Genomic DNA, 21,502 nt, shown 5'->3' with positions numbered 1-21,502 from the left:
GAAGCTATACTTGTCAATCTGGTTACTTCATATATGTGGTGATTAAATTACCATCGGAGGATAGATCCCAAATTTTTAAGAAAAATTCTCTGTACACCCAAAATAGAGGTGTATATCATTACACCATCTCATCCTAGGATTTAGAAAATTCTTTGAATATTTAGTAGGGAAAACTTCAAAAACCCCCCATGTGGTTTCGTAGTTTCTCACTTTGCCCCCCTGTGGTTTAAAATGTATCAATTAGCCCCCCTGTGGTTTCTTTTTTCTCTTTTTCTTATCATTTTTATTATCTTTTTTTTTTCTTAAATCAGTGATAAAGTTAAAATTAAAGAGTACTAGAGTGAATATTTGATAAATCTAGATGGGTATCTGAAGTTTTTTGTATATAATAATGGAGAAACTTCAAAAAACCCTCATGTGGTTTCCAACTTTCTCACTTTAGTACCATGTGGTTTAAAGTGTACAATTTGCCCCCATGTGGTTTTATTTTTATCTTTTCCATAGCTTTTCTCTTAATATTTCGTTAAATTATATACAAAAAAACATCAGATATCCATCTAGATTTATTGAATATTTACTTTAGTACCCTTTAATTTTAATTTGTCACTGATTTAAGAAAAAAAACCAATAAAATTGGTAAAAAAAAGAGAAAAACAAAACCACAGGGGGCAAATTGATACACTTTAAACCACATGGTACTAAAGTGAGAAAATGCGAAACCACAGGGGGGTTTCTGAAGTTATCCCTATAATTTAATGAAATATTAACGAAAAAGCTACCGAAAAAATAAAAACGAAACCACACGGAGGCAAATTGATACATTTTAAATCACAGGGGGGCAAAGTGAGAAACTACGAAACCACAGGGGGGTTTTTTGAAGTTTTTCCTATTTAGTATGACAAAAAAAAAGATAAGACATGGACCTAAAATGGGCTCTTGGATGAGGAAATATCAGATTTACATTCCTTTTTTATGTGTATAGGTTGTAGTTAGACCTGGCAAACGAGCGGGTTGGGTAACCCGCGGGCGGGTTATTGTACCCACGGGTTACTTGAGCATGGGTAAAATTTACCCACAAATTTTTGGATAGCCAACATCATTACCCATACCTACCCGCGGGTGAGCGGGTGGGTATGCTGGTTACCCGCAAATTTTTTTCTTTTTTTCTCTTATATTTTTTAAATGCAAAATACATATATATAAGTTTTAAAAATATAGCATAACTTATTATTTAAAATATCATAACATACAATAAAAATATTTAAAGTCTTAAAGCTTAAAATTTTCGTAATATAAAAGACGCGATAAAAAATTAGAGTTAGAATTTATAGGATGAGTAAATAAAAATATATATATTTTTAATTAAGAAAATATATTTTGTAATTAAAAAATATATGTGCGGGTACCCGTCGGTACCCGCGGGTTACCCAAAATGCCCACAGCTTAATGGGTACCCACCCGTTTTACCCGTAATTTTTTAGGTTGAAAAAGTTTGTACCCATACCCGCAAATTTGCGGGTAACCCGTGGGCACCCGCGGGTATGGGTCGAAATTGACAGGTCTAGTTGTAGTGATCAAATTATCATTCTTTGAGTTAAATAGGTAAGGGCCAAATTCTTTTTTTTTTCAAAAATGCAACAAAAAATCATTGTTTTCATTTAACTCAAAGTTTCACCAACTCAATTTAATATAAGATACCTAAATCTATATTACTGTTGGGAATCCTGTACTCGCCTTGGCACTGAATTTTGAGAATCCATGGCCCGCTCCGATACTGACTGTTGTTAATTTGGTATTGAATGTTGGGATTCTGCGAAGTGTCAAATCATATTTTTACCACAAACTCGTCTCCTCAGTAAAAGCTAATACAATCACAAAAGAGAGAAAAATCAAAAAAAAAAATATACGGATAAAATAAGATTTACTAAATAAGAGAATATTATATCTGACTCATTTTCTATAATAGAGCAGCTTCAACCTAAGCCCTCTTTTTGAATCTCTCCTATCCTTCTCTCGTCTTCTATAAACTCACAAAAAGACAACTCTCTTTTCTCTCTCATATGCACCTGTGCACTAGATGCCTCAACTCATGGCCAAGCTTTTCTATGCATGGACATCCCAAGCTTAAGCTGTACTCACCTCTTCAAGCATCAACTTAATTAATTTGGCCGTACTTCACCTCAAAGAGAACCATGATGCTTATATAATGCATCAATTGAACGTACTCCAATCCAAGTATAATTAGAATTCCTATTTCAAATAATATTTAAATCTATATTTAGTTTATCTCTAATAGATTTAAATATTTATTCCAAACTAGTTAGATTTATACTCTAATTAATATTTAAATCTTAATTTATCTCTAATAGATTTAAATAGTAATTATTATCCAATTAGAAAATCAACTACAAATCTAACCAAATCCTAATAATCTCCACATTGGATGGATTTGTAGCCTTGAACCGCTGCGTCGAACTCACCATGCAAGCTCCACCTTGAGATTGTCTTCCCCACTCGGATGTCACTGCATCCATTGCTCCATCTCGAGCGACTGCACCTCCGCAAACTTTTGGAACCCAAGTTGACTTTGCTCTTATTCTAACTGTGCTCCCATTCAGAACATATAAGTTCCCATGATTGTTCACCTCGCACACGACCCGATCTCGCTTTCGAACCCTCATGGCTCCACCTGAAACTGAAAAATCGTAACCCTTCGAGTCCAACGCGCCTAATAAGATCAAATTTTGTTTCAAACCAGGAATGTGCCACACATCTGTTAGCATTCTCACGACCCCGTCGTGCATCCAGATCTTTAACGTGACGACTTCCAAAACTTTGCACGCCATCCCATTCCCCATTAAAGCCTTTTCATCCTTAATCGCCTTATAGGTGGCAAGAAACTCTTTCTTTGGGCAGACATGAAAGGAACATGCCGAATCAAGCATCCATGCATCATCCGCAATTTTAGCACCATCGGTCACCACATACAGCACATCAGAATCGATGATCTCTGATTTTGCCGCCTACACCATTACTGTTATCGCCTCGTCCTGATTCATGACAGTTTTCTCCTTCTGTCACTTTATCTCCTTCGAATCATTCTGAAGTTCTCAACAATTGCGCTTGACATGCCCTTTTCTGTGACAATAAAAGCATTTCACCTCGAATAGCGGCTTCTTCTGTCGATCTCCAGTCGCTGATGTTGTCGTGTTTTTATTCACTCTCAACACCAGAGCAGTATCACGGCTCTGCGTGCTGGACTTCTGAGTCATCTTCCACATCTCGTTCGAGAGAAATACCGCTGTGACTGCCTCCGCACTAATAGTCTCCTTGCCATAAAGTAACATGGTCACTAGATGCTTATACGCCATCGGGGCATCAGGAAGTAGCCTAAGGAGGTTTTCATCTTATTCTCAACTCATATTAAATAGAATGGTATTCTCAGTCGGCAAAGCCTAGCCTCACTCATATTGAAGAAAATAAAATCAGCGTCTTATCCTCGTCATCCAGATTGACTCCGATACTAGTCAACTGGGCCACCACCTTGTTGAACTCGTTCAGATGCTCGCATAGGCTCGTCGTTTCTCGCATCCGCAGTGTAAACAGTCGCTGTTTCAGATACAATCTGTTCATCAGGGACTTGGTTATGTACAGATCTTTTAATTTCTTTCACAACTTCACCGGTGACGTTTCGCTGGCTACATTGTAAAGAAACTCATCTACTAATAATAGATAAAGTGTACTCAACGCCTTCTACTCCATCTTCATCCATGCTACATCCGTGATCTCCACTGGCTTTGCCTCTCTCCTGTTCAATGTTTCATCCAAATCCTGTTATACAAGGATTGCCCGTACTTTAATCTGCCATAATTCGAAATTGCTCTTGCCGTCGAACTTCTCGATTTCGAATTTCGTGGCCATCTAGCTCCATCGATCTCTCCTATAGATCGATAATCTTAAGTTCTGATACCAATTGTTGGGAATCTGACACTCGCCTTGACACTAAATTTTGAGAATCCACAACCCACTCTGATATCAACTGCTGTTGATCCGATACCGAATGTTGGGATTCAACAACGGAAGCGTCGAATCAGGCTTTTACCATAAATCCGCCTCCTCAATAAAAGCTAATATAATTACAAAAAAGAGAAAAATCAAATAAAAAATATACGTGTAATATAAGATTTATTAAATAAGAGAAGATTACACTTGACTCGATCCTCTTCTATAATAGAGCAGCTTCAACCAGAGCCCTCTTTTTGAACTCTCCTATCCTTCTCTTGTCTTCTATAAACCCATAAGAAAACAACTCTCTTTTCTCTCTCACATGCACCTGTGCACTAGGTGCGTCAACTCATGGCCAAACTTCTCTAAGTACGGACATCTCAAGCCTAAACCGTACTCACCTCTTCAAACTTCAACTTAATTAACTTGGTCGTACTTCACCTCAAGAGAACCATGATACTTATATAGTGAATCACCAACCGTCCCTAGCGCAAGTGGCAAACGGCTTGGTGGTTGGTACCCGAGATCCCAAGCTCGAATCCTAGTTGATTCACATTTCTAGCTAAGTTTATTTCTAAATGAAATAAACGAAACGGATAGCATGCTACCTATCTCTCAAAAAAAAAAAAAAAAAAAAAAAAACTTATATCGTGCATCAATAGAATGTACCTTAATCCTAGATAGCATAATTAGTATTTCTACTCCCAATAATATTTAAATCTATATTTAGTGTATCTTTAATAAATTTAAATATTTATCATAATCTAGTTAAATTTATACTCTAATTAATATTTAAATATTAATTTATCTCTAATAAATTTAAATATTAATTTTTATTCAACTGAAAAATCAACTACTAATCTAATCAAATCCTTACAATTACATTTCTCTAGAGATGTATAGAGCCATAAATAGGTGTTTTCAGCTCTATATAGAGTACTCAACTTTTTGCCATAAACTCCGTTGGACCACTTACTGTTTCTACAATAACCTATACACTATTGTTACCAAGGTCTTTTAACAACAATTTAAGACTACCGACCGTCCCTAGAGTAAGTGGCAAAGGGCTTGGTGGTTGGTACCCGAGACCCAAATTCGAATCCTAGTTGATTCACATTTCTAGCTAAATTTATTTCTAAATGAAATAAACGAAACGGGTAGCGTGCTGCCTATCTCTCTCAAAAAAAAAAAAAACAACAATTTAAGACCTGTTAGATATTGTAGCTATTTTTTATTTCTTTAAATAGAATTTTTATATAAAATTGTATAGGAGGGGATGGCGGATTGCTTGCAATCTTTGCATCCAAGCATTTGTTTGGTATCAAAAATTAAATACTTGAAAATAAATTTTTTTGTTTTAAAAATATTTCTAAACAAGCTGTGGTCTATCATTTGGTCTATTACAACTAACTAATAATGGTAATAAGCGCATGTTTGGTTCACAGTATTTTATAAAATTCTTAAGAATGTGGGTTAGAAATTAGATATTCTCATGTTTGATTTGCGACATGAATCTGATGTGCCAGGAATATACGATTTTTATGACATCTCCGAATACTATGTATAAATCATGGGAATTCAAAACCACCTCCTCTCCTGGTTTTTTTTTTTTTTTTCCGTGAGAATTTGATCTTAATGGACTAAAATAGCTCCTTCGAATTTTGATATTTATCATTTCTGTGATATAAAGTGATGTATAATATAAATTTATATTACTGACTATTCATAGCGCAAGTGGTAAAGGACTTGGTAGTTGGTACCCAAGATCCCAAATTCGAAACCTAATTATTTTACATTTGTAATAAGCGAAGCCTAGAGTTTATTAATAAGATGTGGGGTTTAGAAGGGTATTTGTTGTTAAATAAGGGTGAAAAATATTGGTGGCAATTTCACAAACACTTGGTAGGCAATTTCACAACCCACTCTCTTTAAGCATAAAATGAAGAGTCAAGCACAAGAGCAATAACAAAAACAAAAACCACATGAATACAAGGATTTACGTGGTTCGGCTATACCTACATCCACGGGAGAACAATGCAAAAGAAGCTTTTACTATAAATTTGGAGATTACAAGAGAGATTCAAATGGAAAAAATATCACCTTAACTCCAAGGTATAAAAGAGAGCTCCAACAATCTCTAGCTTTACCCAAATGGTGTAATTAAACCACACCTCACAAGGAAGATCTCACCTCCTTCTTGATAGAACTAAGATCAAAACCAAGCTCTAGGGTTTTCTCTCTTTTCTCCCACTCCTTTCTCACTCTCTACTTCTCTCTCTATTTTTCTCTCATTTTCTAATATTCCACTTTAGCTCCCTAAACGAAGAGGCTAACAATATGGACCTTTAGATCAAAAGAATCATGATCCAAAGACTTACAAATAGGGGCCCACATACATAATAAGAAATATAGAAAGAGTAGATTTTGACTTCACCAAATTACATAGCCCAAATAGTAAGGCCCAAATAACAAATAGGCCCAATGTAATTTGCCCAACAATCTCCCACTTGAAGGCAAATCTCCATCCTTCAAATAAGTAATCTCCATCCATCAAATGAGCTTCATCACAATGCATTGTTCTCCAACCACTCCATCTACGTCTTGATCAATCCGGAGTGCTTCCTACAAAATATGAGCTTTTCCGTAGGAACAACCTTTGTCAACATATCCTCAAGGTTTTTCTTTGTATCGATCTTCTCCACATCCAAGTGTTGACGATCTAATGCCATCCGAATAAAGTGAAAGCGAACATCGATATGCTTAGTTCGGGAGTGATATACCGCATTCTTTGCAAGATGAATTGCACTTTGATTATCACAATGCACAACATATTTGTTTTGCTTCACTCCAAATTGCGCAAGCAATCGCTTCAACCGAATCATTTCCTTCGCCGCCTCGGTCAAGGCAACATATTCGGCTTCCGTAGAGGACAAAGCAACAATGTCTTGCAACCTAGACATCCAACTTACCGCACTACCTCCAAATGTAAAAACATATCCCGTAGTGGACTTTCTTGTCTCTCTACAACCGGCATGATCGGAATCAACATATCCATTCACCTTCAAAGAAGTTCCACCAAAACACAAGCAAATATTCTGTGCGCCCTTCAAATACCGAAGAATCCATTTTAACAGCTTGCCAATGCTCCCATCCCGGATTAGATATATATCTTGAAACAACTCCAACCGCATAAGCTATATCCGGTCTTGTACAAACCATAGCATACATCAAACTTCCAACGGCGGAATTATATGGAACATTCTTCATTTTATCTCTTTCAACCTCATTCTTTGGAGAGTTCTTCTTGGATAACTTGAAATGTCCGGCTAATGGAGTAGAAACCGGCTTACAACCATTCATCTCAAATCTTTCAAGAACTTTAGAAATATAACCCGATTGACTAAGCCACAACTTGCCATGCTCCTTATCCCTTTTAATTTGCATGCCCAAAATTTTCTTTGCTTCACCAAGATCCTTAGTAGCAAACTTCTTTGACATATCAAGCTTCAACTTTGTAATATCATTTTGATCATTACTAGCAATCAACATGTCATCCACATATAGTAACAAAATAGTGAAAGAATCATGTGTTGAGCCTCCAAAATAAACACAATGATCAAAATCACATCTTTTGTAGCCTTCATCTTGCATGAAAGAATCAAACTTCTTATACCATTGTCTAGATGCTTGCTTTAAACCATACAATCCCTTTTTTAGTTTACATACTAAATTAGGATTAGCTTCTACAAAGCCTTCGAGTTAAAACATATAAATTTCTTCATCCAAATCACCATGCAAGAAAGCGGTTTTAATGTCAAGTTGCTCAAGCTCAAGATCCAAATTAGCAACCAAGGATAAAACAACTCTAATTGAGCAATGCTTAACAACGGGAGCAAATATTTCATTGAAGTCAATACCTTGCTTTTGTCCATAGCCCTTGACAACAAGCCTTGTCTTATATCTCTTGGATCCATCGGCTTCATTCTTGATCACATAAACCCATCGATTTTTCAATGCTTTCTTTCCGACCGGAAGCTCCACCAACTCCCAAGTATGGTTTTGATGTAAGGAATCCATCTCATCCTCTATTGCCCTTTGCCACTTTGCTTTTTCGGGACAATCTTTTGCTTCCTGAAAACACTCGGGCTCACCCGAATCAGTAAATAAAGCATAATATAAAGAAGGAGAATACCTTTGGGTGGGTTTATGTAGCCTAGTTGATCTTCTCAAATCATGTGCCGGCGGGGTAGACATATCGTTCTCACTCTCATGAGAATCATGCCGACTTTCACTAGATTGTGTACTTTCTTCATGATCAACATTATCATCATGACCAACATCACTATCATGAAGTGGAGGATGAACTTCATGTATATCTTGAGAAGAACCATCAACTTGTACATCAACAACAAGTTTATCTTTCTTTTGCTCTTCTTCCGTGCCTTCTTTAAACATTACATCCTCTCTAAACACAACATCCCGGCTCCGAATAGTTTTTCTAATAACGGGATCCCAAAGTCTATAACCCAACTCATCACCTCCATAGCCAAGAAATACACATTTCCTTGATTTCACATCAAGCTTTGTTCTACTTTCTTTCGGAATATGAACATAAGCTTCACACCCAAATATTCTTAAGTGTCCATAGGAAATGTCTTTGCCACTCCATATAATTTCCGGAATGTCTCCATCTAATGCAACACTAGGTGATCTATTAATCAAGTAAACGGCCGTATTTGCCGCTTCGGCCCAAAAGGACTTTGGTAGGCCGGAGTGCGACAACATACTTCGAATCCGTTCCACAATTGTTCGGTTCATTCTTTCAATGATCCCATTTTGTTGTGGTGTGTAGGGAACCGTCTTCACTCTTTTGATGCCATTCTCAAAACAAAAATCATCAAAGGCACTAGAGCAAAATTCACGACCATTGTCGGTTTGCAAGCACTTAATAAAATGGTCACTTTCCTTTTCAACACGGGCTTTGAATTTCTTAAAAGTTTCAAAAACTTGATCTTTTGAAGCCAAAGGATAAATCCAACACTTTCTAGAATAATCATCTAAGAAAGTAACAAAGTAGTATGCACCTCCAAGAGACTTAATATTGAAAGGACCGCAAACATCGGAATAAACCAATTCCAATTGCTTGCCCTTTCTATGCATCTCATTTCTTTTAAACTTAACTCTATGTTGTTTTCCCATAATGCAATGTTCACAAAAATCAAGAAATGAATGCTCAAAGGAAGGAATAAGTTTATGTTCTTGTAATACCTTCATACCATGCTCACTTAGATGACCAAGCCGATTATGCCAAACTTGCATATTTTCGCCTTTGCTTGCGGTAGTAACCATCAAATTTGAATCATCACCCTTTTGAGCGGTTCCATGAAGTGTATAGAGACTTCCATCCTTTTGCCCTTTCAAAATAGTCATACTACCCCTTGATATCTTCCAAGAGCCCTTTCCGAAAGTGATAACAAAACCGGAATCATCCAATTGTCCCGCCGATATTAAGTTCTTTGTGATCTCCGGAACATGACGCACATTTGTCAATGTATGCTTTTGACCATTTGTTTGCCTTATGACAATGTCACCCATGCCAATAATTTTACATGCCCGATCATTACCAAGATAAACAAATTCACCATCTACTCCTTTGTATGTAGAAAAATATGATCGATCCGGACATATATGAAAAGAAGCACCGGAATCCAAAACCCAAGTGTTTGCACAAGAAGAGACCGTGCAAGCAACACTTAATGTGACTCCACTTTCACCATCCGAAGCGTTGTTAGCTTCATTCTTGACATCCTTGCCTTTACCTTTTTGCTTATTTTTCAAAGCATAACAATCCTTTCTCACATGACCCGTCTTCTTGCAATACCAACAAGTAAGCTTTCTACCTTGTGATTTTGATCTTCCTTTACTTTGAGATCTTCCCTTTGTGTTGGAATATTGGCCTCGCTTCGGTGACCTTCCTCTTTCATCAATAGTTAGTGCTTGACTCAAATCACTAGACAATTGATTTGTGGCTTTGCGAGTTTCCTCATTCAACAATGAAGCAACAATATCATTCAACTTGAATTTGTTCCCCATTGTGTTCGCCACCATAGTAACAAGAGTATCCCAACTTGAAGGTAAAGAACTCAAAAGTAGTAAACAAAGGACTTCTTCATCAAGGTTAATTTTGAGAGACTTCAATTGTGCCGCAATAGAGTTAAACTCACTCACATGCTTACGAATAGTAGAACCTTCTTGCATCTTCAAGAGAAAGAGTCTCTTCATTGCATGCATCTTGTTCACACCGGAAGGTTGCTCAAATGATTGCTCCAAAGTCTCCCACAATTCGGATGCGGTCTTGCATTGATAGACATCAAATAAAATCGATGATGAAATGCATGGTCTAATTGCCGCCAAACATTTTCGGTCAAGTATATCCCATTCATGATTATCCATACTAGTGGGCTTTGCACCTTTTCCTAATATTGGTAAATCAAGCTCTTTTGCAACCAAATAATCCTCTATCATGATTTTCCATATAGGCCAATTGCTCTCATTCAACTTCTCAAACTCCATAGCTTTCTCCATTTGAAAGATGAGTGAATAAACACAAATGAATGCTTAGATAACCACCAATCAAGCTCTGATACCAATTGTTGTTAAATAAGGGTGAAAAATATTGGTGGCAATTTCACAAACACTTGGTGGGCAATTTCACAACCCACTCTCTTTAAGCATCAAATGAAGAGTCAATCACAAGAGCAATAATAAAAACAAAAACCACAAGAATACAAGGATTTACGTGGTTCAGCTATGCATATATCCACGGGAGAATAATGCAAAAAAAGCTTCCACTATAAATTTGGAGATTACAAGAGAGATTCAAATGGGAAAAATATCACCTTAACTCCAAGGTATAAAAGAGAGCTCCAACAATCTCTAGCTCTACCCAAATGGTGTAAACCACACCTCACAAGGAAGATCTCACCTCCTTCTTGATAGAACTAAGATCAAAACCAAGCTTTAGGATTTTCTCTCTTTTCTCCCACTCCTTTCTCACTCTCTACTTCTCTCTCTATTTTTCTCCCATTTTCTAATATCCCACTTTAGCTCCCTAAGAGAAGAGGCTAACAATATGGTCCTTTAGATCAAAAGAATCATGATCCAAAGACTTACAAATAGGGGCCCACATACATAATAAGAAAATATAGAAAGAGTTGATTTTGACTTCACCAAATTACATAGCCCAAATAGTAAGGCCCAAATAACAAATAGGCCCAATATAATTTGCCCAACAGTATTTGAGGATAGACCGATGAATTTGAAAAATTTTGAATAGTAGTGAGGGTGTATAAGCAAAAACCCTTAAAATTTCAATTATAAATAATTAATAAATAGCAAAATAAAGAAAAGGCAACAATACCAAACGAGATGTATGTTTATCTAGCGAGTATGTTAATATTTTTCTTGACAATATTTGACATTATTATTTTGTTAAAAATATTTGAAGACCACCTCACCTATAAAACATTGTGAAATAGGCCATCCCAAAATACATAAAGTTGAGGGTGATCATTTCAAATCATTCTGAAACAGAAAAATTCAAAAGGTGTTAATGTTGTCTATACACATCTTTTGGAGTGTAAATTATACACCTTATCTATCCTATAGATGGGGTGTCCCCATTAATCTCATCAATTCGACTAGTAAAGAAATCTCATTTATAATATACATAAGATATATATATTGTGCACCCACTACAACAGAATTAGGTTGTAGGGACACATGTTTGGGACACTTTTGAGTAAGTGTCTCATTTATGCTAAAACTTAAAAAACATCTACTAATGCCTAAATATAAAGCCCAATCCAACCAAAAATAAAAGATTACTCTACTCAACCCACCACACCCAGTCTATTTGGCCCGATTACAAATAGAAAAGAAAAAAAAAAAAGAAAAATCAATTACCATCTTTTCTTCTCTCTTTACTCAATCCACTGAAATTCTAGACGAAGAGTCTTTCCTGTCGTCCTCCTCTGCCACCGCAGCCAACGAAATAGAGTTTCGATGGTTGCTAAATGCTTAAATAAGTGTTGGTAAATTAGCAGCACTCTTTTAGGTTATAGCGACACTCTTTAACTGTCACTATATACCTAGCGACCCCACATATAGCAACACTTTTTAAAAGTGTCGGTAATTTTAGCTAGCAGCACTTTTTTGACATGTACCTATATTTAAAAGTGTCGCTATAGACCGTTTTTGTTATAGTGCCATTTTAGGATGTATGGAATATAGCACTGCTCTTTCAAAACGAAAGATTTGAACTCTAAATGATCATCCTTAATGGCATATCTTATTGAACACCCCCCTGCTACCCCCAACACGCACACACAAAAAGAGAAAAAATCAACCCAGCTCGGACCTGAATTCTAATATTCTCATGAATGAAAAGAGATTATCAAGACTGAAGAATAAGGTGAACCCATGAATTTAACCCATGCATCTTTCATTTTTATTATATTTTTGAAGTGTTACGATAAAGAAGATAGATTACGATATTTTTTGAATCTTCACAAGATATATATATTGAGAATGTACATTTAGTTAATTACTTTGTTTGAGAAAAAAAATATCATTACAATACTTTAAACAATAACTAGTGATGCTTTAAAGAGTCGGCAAGAGAATAATTCCGATATTTATAAAAGCGTCGAGCAAAAAGTTGTTAAGTAAATATGTCGGTATAAATATATATATCGACACTTTAATATAGCGTCGGAGAATTTTTATCAGTATTTAATAAAAACATATTTATTGACGATGTTTAATCATGATGTCGACACATACCAAATATTGAAGATATTAGAATAGAGCGTCGTCTAAAAAGCGTGTCTAAAATATATTTTGTTGTAGAGTGTCTCTTAAATAATTTGATAAAATTTAGGAGAAAAAGTTCACAAAATTGAAAGTTCAGGGGTTGTTTGCTGAAGCTCTAATTAAAATTATAGTGTTTGTACATTTTTCCTTTATATGTGAAAACTATATATAACTAGCAACTCTAAATTATGCCCAAAATTGTAACATGTATTTAATCAGTCTTAGGAAAATCCGTGTAAATTGAAGTTCTTTGGAGAGTTTAGCAAACTAAACAAATTAATAAATAAAATAGAAAGAACAGTGCAAAAATTGAAAACACACTTGGTCTAGGGTAGTAGTGCAATTAATTAAACCTTTAGAAAGAGAGAGATTTATAGACTTAATGTTCTGACCATGGTTATGCACTGTACTTGATCTATTTTGTGTTTGTGCATTCTATGTGAGACAATATTGGATAAAAACTTTTCGAGAAAAGCGCTCCGTGGAGATAGAGAAACCGATCTAAACACGGCATGCATAGATTTCTAAATTCCAAGGTAGCTTTGCATCCAGATTAGAAAATTCACGCCATGTGTAAGGCAGATCTCTCAACCTCAAGCAAGAATATTGATTTTGGGACGCTGCAAGAAACTTTCATCTATGCTATGCCCATCATTCTACTTGCCTAGCTACACAACAGTTACGCATATCTAATTAAAGGACGGCCTTAAACCTCTCAACCATTTTACATGCATGTATGCATGCATGTAAAATGATGCGGACATAAAATTCTTACTTGCTATTTGAAACGAACACGCGTCAATCATGTTACCCGTTTAATTATTCCTATCAATAACGTTGACATGGTTGGAGGTTTCTAGGCTGCTCATCACCAAGAAATTAAAAACCATTTTGTCAGCCTTATCGTAACATTCTTTTCATCTTCTATACACATAGAAATATCATATTCATGGCGGACCACTCAGCCAAACGGACCCTTAGCCACTGCTTTTCGCCTCAAATGCTATATGAGCTTATACATCGCTATACTCCAGTACATTAATAAGACAAACTAAAGGAGTTGCGTGAAATATGTGAATACTTCTTTATCGTAGAATTATTTGTAATGATCCGACCGTTAACAACAATAAATCGTTAGGTCCAAACCACTGACCCAAGATACTTAAACCAAGTCACTACAACAAAAACGGTCTATAGCGACACTTTTAAATATAGGTACATGTCAAAAAAGTGCTGCTAGCTAAAATTACCGACACTTTTAAAAAGTGTTGCTATATGTGGGGTCGCTAGGTATATAGTGACAGTTAAAGAGTGTCGCTATAACCTAAAAGAGTGCTGCTAATTTACCAACAACTTATTTAAGCATTTAGCAACCGCCGATACTCTATCTCGTTGGCTACGGTGGCGGAGGAGGACGACAGGAATGGCTCTTCGTCTAGAATTTCAGTAGATTGAGTAAAGAGAGAAGAAAATATGGTAATTGATTTTTCTTTTTTTTTTCTTTTCTTTTTGTAATCGGGCCAAATGGACTGGATGTGGTGGGTTGAGTAGAGTAATCTTTTATTTTTGGTTGGATTGGGCTTTATATTTAGGCATTAGTAGATGTTTTTTTAAGTTTTAGCATAAATGGGACACTTACTCAAAAGTGTCCCAAACATGTGTCCCTATAACCTAATTCTGTTGTAGTGAGTCTAGCAACCCACCGATCCAAAATACTTAAATCCAGTTATTAAAACTAGCGTGTAGGCCTCATAGGCTACTGGGGCAATATGAGATCGATCCTAGAAGTGGCTCCTACACGGATTCAAGAGGTGGCTCCCACCAAAACTATTGGTGTAGCACTTTACACTTAGCTCGCATACTTCCAGCTGATATTCGGCTCTAATATCAATTGTAACGATTCCGACCCGCTAGCAATAATAACTCATTGGATCCAAACCATCTGCTCAAAATGCTTAACCTCAGTCAGTTATTATAACTAACGTGTAGGCCCCATATATTCTAATCAGAATTATTTTTTCATCTCATGTAAGACTATTAGGATCAAGGTTTTAAGTGCCCGTCGACACGGGCCGTATCCACCGTGTCATACCGTGCCAACAAAATACCGGCACGATACAAACCCCGTGCCGATGACACAGCTCAAAACCCTCTATTCTTTAAATTAGTAAATAATTTTTTCAATAAAGTTCAAAACATGTGATAAAAAGACATAATGAATAGTTAGAATATTTTGTTGCTAAAGAAAATAAATATTTCATGCTATTATGTGTCGGCATACAAGAATTTTTTTGACCGGCATGCATCAACACAACTCGGCACGCACCGTGCCGTACCGTGCCGGCAAGTTTCCGGCACGACCCCGTGCCACGGCACTTAAATCCTTGATTGGGATGTTATATATTTATGACACATGGTACCACCTGATCGAAGTTCCAAAGAGTAGCCATACAGGATCTTACCACAATAAAAAGATTCAAATCATTTTGTTGTGCAATACATGACCTTGAAAGGAGCATTGCAAAAGAGAGATCACTTACATCCTTCTTTTTCCATCCTTGTCGCTGCATCTGCGTGTCGCATTAAGCAAACTTGGTCATGCATAAATTCAACGAATTGAGCCCTAGTTTATTCAAAGATGACCCACATGAATTTAGATTTATAGTGTTGATAAGATCGTTCTCCAAGAAAAGCAAAGCATTATGGAAAGCTTTGATATTTTTCTTTCTCCTTCCTTTTGATGAACTATAGTTTTCTCCCTACCTTTAACAAAGCACTTTAGTGAATGATTCAATTATATAGTTTTTTTTTATATGGAACGTACATTTCAACGATCACCAATTAGAGCTTAGCCTAGCCGTTGGTATACCATCTGTGCCTTTTTGCGGAATGTATTGCGTTTGAACCAAGTTAACTATATGGCTATCTCAATTCTAAAAAGAAAAAGAAGTAGTTTTGAGAATCTCCTAATTAGACCAGTAAACCAACACAGAGAACATCAAGAAGTCTTTGAATAAAATCCTACATTTTATTTTTTAATTACATCCTCCTTAATTCTTGTTGTCAATTACATGCTTCTTGTTGTTTGAATGGCTTCACCTACAGAGAGCAAGCTAGGTTATTAGCCTGCAGTTTCATTGAACGTTCAATGAAAAAGTATGCATTTATGATAAGGCTATTCTTTCTTTTTTGGCTAGAGAAAGTTTGGAATTATTAGGTCATTAGACTAGAGCATGCAATATCGCGAATTGCGAGTCATCAAATGAAAACTAAGCATATGAAATAAAAGATTGAGAACCTCTTTTCCCCTTGCTTGTACAGAAAGAGAAAAAGAGCTCCAAAAGCTCACTTGAGTGGCTAATTGATTGAACATAAAGATTCAAGCTTTTTGGTGCTCTGAATGAATCTTTGACCAAAAATATTTGAATCTTTGGCTTTAGTATTAGTGTAGTGAGCAGCAGCAATTAATGATAATACAAAGGAGACATCATTTAGCATGAAGGGAAAGCAACTAAAGAAACTTATAATTTTGTCTAGCTCAAAGGACGGGCGCAAACGAGGAGAATGTGGTGGAGAAGGAAAGGAGCTCCCTTTAAGGACCATTTTCGTGATCTTTGCGAAGACGCCAAAGTTTCATGTCCCTACATGTGTTATACATAATTGTGTTGACGGAAAAGGGTAGATGTATATATGTTTTTCCGTGTGTGTAAAAGCTTGAGCTAAGAGGAAGAAGAAGAGGCTCCCTTATCGACTACTGTTGGCATTAAAAGGGAAAAAGACGACATGTAAGATTCACCGCTTAAATTAAACTCGACCCGAGTAAAGGGCGCTTCGACAACAAGTCGTGTGCATGAGTGCTTGGATCCTACAAGTGCGCAACAATCATGATTCACAAATATCGTAGCATTAAAGTGGTCAATATATATAGAAAATTAGCAACGACAAAATGTACCAAGATAACGATTGGAATGATCGATTGGCACGATCGAGAAAGAATTCTTTTTTGATGATGTTACTTGATAATCTTAAACACGTAACTTATTTTAGGTAAATATCTAGTACTGTAATTCACAATTTATTTTCCATTAACTGATGAGTTCATACTAAATAAAATAAGTAAAAAGGATCGTAAGAACTGTGTACATATATATACAATAGTCACATTATAAATTACTAGTCACAAAATTAAAATGAGAATAATGTTCAATGCCTGCTTTATTTACAGTATAGATAACATGCAGTAATAGAGGAGTAAAGCAAAACTAATTAAAACCGGTATCACTTCAACATAAACGAGGAATCAGCCTTAGTTAGCTTTAACGTAGAACACGACTAATTACTGGACTAACCTAATTGTAGAATACAAATACGAATACGACCTGCCAATCTAATTTGCCACATCCATTAGTAAAAGTTAGTGACAAGTCAGCAATCATGTAAAAGTAACAAAAATCTCAGTATCTAATTATACCCTTAAGTAAACTTGTTAATGCAATAACCATTTGTCGAAATTTCCTTATGATCAACATATTGTTACTTATAAATTACTTATAAAAATCTTGTAATTAATTTCATGGCATTTCTTCCTCCTTTTTTTTTTGAGAAAAAGTCAGTAGCTACAGCGCGTCACATGTACTTCATTCGTGAGCATCCACTTAGCCGAAGTTCGAAAGGGATCAAAATATATATAGCACGAGGGATGCTAAGTCCAGTTGGATGGAGGGAAGGTCACGACAAACATGTTCGAATTTGTGTTTTTGAGGCAGGAGTTCAAATAGAATGCCCTAATTTCCAAGAATTAATTCCTTTGATCTTCCACTAACCAAGCAGAATCATGGAAAAAAATGAAAAGAAAAGAATGTATTCTAGATTGACTCTTGACTAATGCCTACTTGACATCACTTGTAGCACCCCCAGATCCCACATACAATAATGTGGAAGAGTGTAAGAGATTTATATGTGACAAGCACACAAGATCTAATAATCAAATTTTATCATTTCAGACGGATGGTTTAGGGTCAAACAACTTATTCGTGCCAGTACTAGAAAGCTCATCAGATAATGTGAGAAAATGTGAGGAACTTGTATGTGACGTTCACACTAGAACTAATAACTAAACTTAAGTATTTTAGATTTAGAGCTCAATGAGTTATTAGTACTAGCAGATCAATTAAGCTGTTACATCACTCGTAATAATTCATTATATAATTAATTGGAAGTAAAAATCCACAAATCTTTAATACTATTATATTCCTATAATAAGTTTTTTCAACATATCAATATCTTTATTTTTTCTACTAGCAGACCAAGCTATTACTCTCTTTATTTTATTTTTTTTTCCTACAAATTAAATATATATACGTTGAAAACTTTTCTGTTTTACGCTGTATCAAAAAATAAACATAAACTTTTTCTTTCTCATGGAAAACACATGTAACCATTTTCGATTAGTTTTTTGTGCAAACACCACCTTTGTTTACACAGAAACTTAGGCTTCGTCCGTACGTAATATTATTGCGTTTCACATATCGCGATGAGTCGGTTACGTTATATTTTCTGCGGTTCCATCGGAGAACGCAGAAGCATATTCCTATATGCTTTTTCCACAACTCCATTTTATCTAATAGCTAGCGTTAGATAGGCCTCAATACTAAACTAAGCCTTAGAAGTATATATAGTTGGATCAATCTAATAAGAATTAGGGACATTGGTGCTTGAGAAAGAAGCAATTCTTCTATTGGCCTGGCTACTTGGATACAAATATATCAGCTGTCCTAAATGAAGATTCCAATGCCCAAAAAAACTTCTCCTACATATAATTAACGTATGCCTTTTGCATCAAAATAATACCTCTAAAATATGCCTTCCACTACCTAAGAAGCCAACAAGAGGGTGAAAGATGACAAAATAACCCAAAAAAAAAAAAAAAACTTTTAAAATCTTCTTTTCTTTTATTTATTTTCCTCTTGTTTTGGGGAGGGATAAAGCAACCACTTCCCTTCATATATATTTATTAACCTCCTTTCCAACCCAACATTGCAAGTGGATTCTCTTGTGCCCTCCATCTCTTTCGCAGCTAGGGAATGAGACAAGGGCCCCACTTACGCTCACCGCCGACGAATGAGATCGCGACACATGACCTTTTTACTAGGGGCCCATGTAGTTCACCCACTAGACCCCAAAAGTCCCATCCCTTCTCATTTTGTAGGACACTAAGACCTACGGAGGAGCATAACTATACTCAACATTGATCATGGCTCACTTTGAGTGCTCCCCCTAGACTCTCTTTAATGAATTACTAGTTTAATGGATTTGGCGACGGCCGGAGATATGTGCCGTCGCGGATGAACACATGGATTCGTGGACGTTGGAGACTTTCGGATCGAGTAGATGGCCATTTTTGTTGTCGAAAGGTGCCATAGGATCACATTTTACGAATGGACGATTTGAGGAACAATATCTACTTTAGAATCATAGGCAACTGAGTGAACTTGGTTGAAAACATCATCACATATTTGTGTGCCTTAAAAAATGAGGATAACGAAATAGTGATCACTTACCAGAAAAGCTTAAAGAACTTTAATGTTACAAATCCCTGCTATATATGAAATTCATTTGCTTTATTTGTTTTTTTTCTCCATCATGCATGCTTTCAATCAATATTGGTTACAGAAATTAGAGAAGTGATTGGCAAATTTTTGGAGTGTTTAATTATTTTAAAATTATATATATATTTTTTGAGAGATAGGTAGCGCGCTACCCGCTTCGTTTATTTCATTTAGAAATAAACTTAGTTAGAAATGTGAATAAACTAGGATTCGAATTTGGGACCTCGGGTACCAACCACCAAGCCCTTTGCCACTTGCGATAGGGACGGTCGATTTTATTTTAAAATTATTGTTTTGACATTATTGGCAGTCTAGAATCATACTTTACCTAACACGTACGTGGATTATTCTGGAAAATAGCAGAAGCACATTTGAGCTCATATTCACATGTTTAGAATTAGATCCAAACTAGCTTAATTAAAGCGACATTATCTTAGCATTTCTACTGGTGCATATATATGTTATTTAATGGTTAACTATATATATTAAGAAAAAAAATGCAAGTACGTACCTCAAATGGAAAATTTTCACATTATATACTGTAGCTATATATGATATAATTAATCCCTATGATTATTCCTCGTTATCTTGTTTTTTATACAATATTGGAAAAAAATACAAAGTTGGGCATGCAATATCTACTACCTTAATATGTTAACCAAAAATTTGATGAGAAACAGTTCAACACCTTTACTTATTTGAAATATTGACTTAATAGAAAATATCTTGGGAATAATCATAGCAACAAAAGGTGGAAGGACCAAAATAGATTCAAAGAATAAAGATAATTAAAGACATTAAGTACTACAACTTAAAATTTTAAAAGAGGCACCAACGCGCATGTTCAATCTTCTTGCAATGCACAGAAATAATTAACTCTGACCAAAAAGAACAAAGAAAAAAAAAAAAAAAGTTGAAGATAGCTAGCTCTTGTACTTTTAATTCTGATTCTTCCGACGTCTCACATGGGCTGTAAATAATTCTTTTCCTTTTTTTTTTTTTTTTTTTTTTTTTTTTGGGAGAGTGAGGAATCAAGATGAAGCTATTGAAGATGCTTTCCAAACCTCTCGGGTAAAAGCAAGGGCTCCACCTAAGTGCCAGGGGCCAACAACTAGGGTGGTGGAGCTCCAACATTTATGCCCTACACCCCGTGTGAATGTGGGTGTGTGTTTGTATGTGACCTACCCAACTTGACCCAAATGTGTAATGCCTGGTCAGCTTGGAGGTGATCGATCACTTGTCTCAATCAGTTGACAAAGTCCTATTTGCACTCCTTTTGTTTTTTTGAAGCAAAAGCCCCTAGCTAGATATTCCATTAAAAATAGTTTTGATTATATTAATAAAACAGTTTTGGGGCACAATGTAGAGTACAATTCCATTCCAATAAAGATAAAAGGGAACAATATATATTATGTAGAGTTCTACTAATTTGCACTTACAATTCAACGTTTTCTAGATCCTCTTGGCTCTTCTTTTGCTTCCGCTATTAAAAGAAATTTTTTTAGCAGAGCGTTTGGAGACTTAAATATCCAAAAGCTTCTACTGCAATGGAATGATAGTTAAAAAATAAAAATACGTATGAATCTTAACGATCGATAGAAACTCCCAATCAATTTTTAGAGTTCTATTGCATAAGAAAGTTTCTGGAGGTGTAATTTCACTAAGGGTGTGTTTGGTTCGAAATCAGAATCGGTATCAAAATCGGAATGAGAATAAGCTAGAAATAGAATTGGAATGATTCATTATCTCATTCTGTTTCGTTCCCACCTGAATCTGAATCGGAATAAACTATTCCCATTGTCATATTTGATTCAAATAGATATTAGAAATGTAATCAAATTAATATATCAAATTTATCTTTATAATATATTAGTTTAAATTCAAACTGAAAATTAAATATTAAAAAGTTACTTAAAAATTTTAAAATAATGTCAAAATTTTAAATATATTTTTAAAAAATTTAAAATTTGAAATTGAACTGATAATCAAAATATAAAACTAAATTTTAATTTATT

The sequence above is a fragment of the Ananas comosus genome, linkage group 4 (assembly GCF_001540865.1).
Source record: "Ananas comosus cultivar F153 linkage group 4, ASM154086v1, whole genome shotgun sequence".
Classification (NCBI taxonomy): Eukaryota; Viridiplantae; Streptophyta; class Magnoliopsida; order Poales; family Bromeliaceae; genus Ananas; species Ananas comosus.
Note: the sequence above shows the minus strand (reverse complement) of the source record.